We start from the raw sequence: 5942 nt of genomic DNA, 5'->3' as shown, positions 1-5942 counted from the left end.
TGTCTTGATATAAGCAGAATATACTGATATAATTTTCTTCCCAATGAAGTTCTATTTCATTTTCATAATTAGGGATTTGCATTATTTGGATAAAATTGAAAATAAGAATTTAATCGATTTATTAAAAAAATATTACCATTAATAAAACTATTGCCTCCCCATATTATGTAATTAATTTTTTTCATGCAAAAATAGGTTAATTAAGTTCAACATAAGCAAATATATCCAGTGTTGATAAAGAAAGATAATTTAAATAGAAGCAAAGTATTCATCTTGATATTGAGAGATTATTCATCAATAAAAGGGTTATCCCTATTTGTTGGTTCCAAAAGCATTTTGGAAGATATTTGCCCAAATAAAAATATAAGGATTTTTTTTGTTCGGCGTGTTTCAATTTGCAATGTATATTGGGAGTGTATTTGAATAAATTATAAATAACTGACTCATCCTCCAACTTTAGGGCAATTAGATTGCGGCCAATTTGACCAGTTCAACCATGAACTGGTCTGAAGGCTGGTCCGGTTAAGCCTTCAAAATCAACTGTGCACCAAATCGGTCCCGATTTTTTAAAATTGGCCGATTCAAAAAAATAAAAAATAAATAACTAAATAAATTATTTAATATTAAATAAATGTTAAACTTAATCAATTAATATAATATTATATATAAAAACTCTTAAATAAGTAATAAAGACTATGATTAAATGTTAATTGCAACATACTCACATGACTCCATTATTCTATATAAGTGAAAGCAAAAAAGCTATATAAACTATAAAAAGCAAGACATCACAAGTGATACGGGACTAAACCATACAAAGCAAAAAAGCTATCTTTGGTTTCATGTATACACTATTCCTATCTTTGAAAAAAAAAATCTATGAATTTTGATATATATTAGAATTTAAAACACTAATTATGGATTCATTCAAACTAGGCCAACCCTGTGATTTTCCCCCTTTTTAGGGGTTTTCACATAAAAACTCTGGTGTGCCTTATGACTGCTACACGCTCTCTTTTATCTGATTGTGTGTTGTATTTTCGTATAAAGCTAAGACGTTAAACTTTATATTTATCTATCGTCATGAATATTCCACATAAAATAGGAAAACATTAGGAAAAAAAAGGATAAAGGACACATTTCCCTTTCAAAAGATTGATTATTTTAGGCATAAGGATTTATGTGGGCCAATAACACCACTAGCTCATAGTGATACCTCATATCTTTCCAAAAAAAAAAAAAAAATCTATGGATTTTGATATATATTTGAATTTTAAATTTTTGAATTTGAATTTATGAAAATTTTTAGCTTTGATTTGGCAAATTTATAGTAGAATTGAATTCCTCGATGAGATGAACTCAACGACATATGAAATGATTCGATCCGAGTTTGAATGAGTTGAATCTTACGTTAGAAGTATAGCTAGAAATTTTGAGATATTGATTGGAGATCTAATGATCTGCAATTAATGTATGCTTATGGCCAAATTGAGCATATTAGCGTGACGAATCTAATGAGCTTAAGATTCTTTTTCATGATATTCTTTAATTCGTAATATTTTTCTCTTAAATAAAAATTTTAATACCTTTTTAAAAATTTATCCTATACTTTGATCTGATTTAACCTACGGGTGTCAAAAATTGACACAACCCGAAACCCGACCCAGATCCGACCCGGAAAAATCCGGGTTCGGGTCAACCTGTTTGTTAAACGGGTCGGGTTCGAGTTGACCCGATAACCCGCAGGTCGACCCGTTTGCTAAACGTATCAGGTACGTGTCAACCTGTTTATGTCAAGGTTAACTCGGGTTGGACCCGAACCCGACCCGTTGACCCGAATTGACACCCCTAATTTAACCACTATGAATTAATATTAAGAAAAATAAAATATATGAACAAATATATTTAAGCCAATAGCTCGTTACTAAAAAATATTTTTATGAGTAAACATTAAAAAAAGGTTATAAGGTTATATATATATATTGTGAATTAGAAAGAGAAATGATACTAACAAATCAATTGATAGTTAGCTATTAGTGATCATAACATTTTGAATTCAACATGTAAATGAATGTGAACATAAATGAAGAGAAGCATATAAGATTACTATTCAATAAAAAAATAGATGGTAAGCTAAGTGTGGAAATATAAGAATATTAAAATAAAAATAATAAGAATATTAAAATGATAGTTAATGTATATTTAACAAGTAATAGACTCCAAATTAAGGTCCAAACATGCCATTAACATGTTAAAAAAATTAATTTTCAACTTTTAGCAAGGTTCTTGTTTCAAACAAGAAGAAATGCATATTTAATTTACTATCGAATTGTTTAGGGTACAACTACAACTTTCAAATGTCTTGTTAATGAAATCAGGAGGGTGAAAGGTTCTCTGCCTTAACTAGAAGGGTAAAAAAGGATTACAGTTTCTCATTTTTTTTGGGCAAAACTCACAGTTGAGCCTATGCATTAATAATTGTAAATAGTACAAGTCCTTAGAGGATTAGAAGCTCGCTAAAAAATAGCATTTAAAATAAAACTTAAGAACTTTAAACCCTACATAATATATGAAAAAGTAAAAAACAAGAAAAAGCAAAGTACGACTGCAAAACAAATAATGAAACACACAGTCACAAATGCAGCATCCAAAATAACACCACAACACACGACTAATCGACCCAACAAACAACAATCAAGATCAACCCAAGTGATACGCATCAAATCCAAGTAAAGAAAACACCAACCTGCAAACAACACCAAATAGAGAGAAAGAAAAAAGAAAAAGGTAGGAGCAGTACCCCCACAACCAATAGGACAAACCACTAGAATCACACAACAAATTCCATGACTTTTATAATCAGAGTAAAACAACATCAAACCGCTAGATAAATAAATAAACATCCACCACCTAAATAACAAAGGGCTACTTTCTACCTTTCCTTCTACGATGTTTATTACCACGAGAAAAAAGTTTTCTCAACCACCTTACAAACATCAATACCATTACAAATCATGTAATGTTTCATCCTGCTCATCACCAAAGTCATCAGCCATCTCACCATGCGATGATGGAGATCCATCACGCCAAGCCGAATGTCCAATACAAGTAATCAACAAATTAGAAGCAACCTGAGCATTCAAATTGTTAGCGGACATAAGAACAATAGGCACCTCAACAAGATTCTCATTATATAGAGAGCCCACAACTACAGGCGAAACAAGCACACTAGTTGCAATCCCCACAAGGGGGCCCCATCTAAAGGTTCAGGAGAAATCACAGCCCCAGATTAATCATAGCACTCATCTGGTTGACAAGAAACCTCATCCTTCGCATCCCCCACCACCTCCTCACCATGAGACAAAGCCATGGCACAATCCCCCACTTCACCAAGGATTTCATGTTCTCTGTCTTCATTAGGAGAGTGAAAAAAGTTTACAGTCCTCTACCACATCGAGTTTGTGAAAATATTGTAAGGGCTTCTTCGCCTAGTTGTGGGGGCTAAAGGAGAGCTACTAAAGGTTTAATGTAATACTCAAAGAGGAGAATTCTATGGAGTGGACGTAGGTCATTGTTTAACCAAACCACCATAAAATTCTAATGTATTTATTATAATTTTCTCTTATTATATACTTTATTTTTCCGCATTTATTTTTGTGATAATTCTTGATATAAATATGTGATTGATATTTTTGTTGTGTTGATTAGATTATAATCATCAGCGAGGGTATGGCGAATCAAAAATTTCTTAGAAGTAGGAAAGAAAACAAAACTTGGACACAGGTGCAGTCGTTGCAATTTATTAGGCCATCATAGAAGTACTTGAAAGAATCCATTAAATGCGGTAGGAGAAGACATTGGTAATGAGAGCATAGTTCAAGATGTTGCGTAGATGTTGCATAGTTCAGAAGAATTTTGTAATAACAGAAGATTGGTTTTATCTTTTAAGAATTTTGCATAGTTATAGATTTTGTTTCAAGAATTCTACTGTAACAGAAGATTGGTTTTATCTGTTAAGACTTTTGCATAGTTACATATTTTGTTTCAAGAATTCTGCTGTAACAGAAGATTGGTTTTATATGTTAAGAATTTTGCATAGTTACAGATTTTGTTTCAAGAATTTTGTTGTAACAAAAGATTGGTTTTAACATATGTTTTGCTATTCTTAATACTTTCCTGTAAAGATTTTGGCTCAATTCGGCTGAAGCAGCTAGAAATGTGTTACATCAACTTTTATTTATCTGTTAAGGATGAATTCCTGAGAGCAAGTCCCGTGAGCAAACGCAATACGATTATTTGTTAAAGCAACTTTTATTTATTCTATAACACATTTGTAGTTGTTGTTCTTAATACTTTCCTGTAAGGATGAATTCCCGAGAGCAAACCAAGAGCAATTACATAATTTGACCTTACATAAACCGAGAGCAAACCAACTTTTATTTATACAAATAGATTAATCGAGAGGAAACCAAAAACTATAGCAACAAATTTCATGAATTAATATTACGTTTCATAGTCAAAGTTACTTCCAAATGTTTCAATCCTAATCAACAATTACAATTTCAGCTGGTAAGCAAATTTTTCACAGCGATAACTGCAATTACACTTAGGATTATAACCAACAATTTTTTTATCTGTAAAAGTTCATCTCTCAATGATGATATAGCAAGCTCTTCAGCACAACGCGAGTTTGAATCGTACGACAAATCATTTACTTCATCACACCAACTGAAGAAGCTGCAATCGTCTTCTGATTGGTTCCGAGATCATCTGTAGAATTTTCTTCCTTTACTATGCGACTTGTGTGACGTGTATACTGTACATTGCAAATTGCAATTTGCAATGACAAAAAATTCGGTTACTTGGGTTTCTAATCGGCATCGCTGAAGAGCTAGAACTCATTGTTGTTGTCAAAAAAAAAAAAAAAAACTAAAACTATTCAACTAAAAGATGAAATCAAAGACAAAAAACAGAAAATTTCATGTTGAGTGCGGTTCTAAACAAACAAAACAGATCTCAAACATTGCTCATACACATACAAATAATTTAGACTAAGAAATTCTTTGCCTATATAATTTTTTCCAGTAAAAGGGAAACCTGTAAGAAATTTGGAAAAGCCTAAATCAGTAAGAAATTTGGAAAAGGCTAAATCTGTAAGAAATCGCTGAAGACCCTCAGCTATGCTTAAACTTTAGAATAACTTCAATCTTTGAGAAATTTGGGAAAAACTTAAATTGAAATAATCAACTCAAACATAATCTGACCTTGCCGACCTTAAGAAATGCTAAAATCAGTAAGAAATGCTTAACTTTAGAACATAATCTGACCTTGCCGACCTTACAAGTTGCGATGCCAAGGGAAGCAGATGCGTGCGAGAGGGAAACCTGTAAGAAATTTTGGAAAAAGCTTAAATCAGTAAGAAGCGCTTAAACTTTAGAAGCTAATATGACCTTTTCGAGCTTAGAAGATGGATGCCAATGGAAGCACCGGCGTGCGATTCGGATGCAATGGAGAAGACAATCCCTCTCTCGACCGGAGGAAAGCCAACGCGTGCGAAAGTGATGGAGCGGCTCCAAAATCTTTCCTTGCGCAAATGAACGCAAGCGGAGGCACAAGTAAGGTTTTTCTTTGCTTTTAGACGGAGACTTAATAGAGTGGTACAACACAAATTCAAATGAGATAGAGGTGGTATATAAGTAAATATTTTATTTTAGGTGTTGAATATGTATTTTTAACAGTTTTAACTGTTATGTATGTAAAAATCCCAAAATTGTAATGTATTTATTATGATTTTCTCTTATTATATACTTTATTTTTTCGCATTTATTTTTGTGATAATTCTTGATATAAATATGTGATTGATATTTTTGTTGTGTTGATTAGATTATAACCCCCCCCCCCCCCCCCCCTTTTTCTTTTAAAAAAAGTACATATGTGATTTA

Source organism: Dendrobium catenatum, unplaced genomic scaffold, assembly GCF_001605985.2.
Source record: "Dendrobium catenatum unplaced genomic scaffold, ASM160598v2 fragScaff_scaffold_574, whole genome shotgun sequence".
In the NCBI taxonomy this organism is placed as follows: domain Eukaryota; kingdom Viridiplantae; phylum Streptophyta; class Magnoliopsida; order Asparagales; family Orchidaceae; genus Dendrobium; species Dendrobium catenatum.
Note: the sequence above shows the minus strand (reverse complement) of the source record.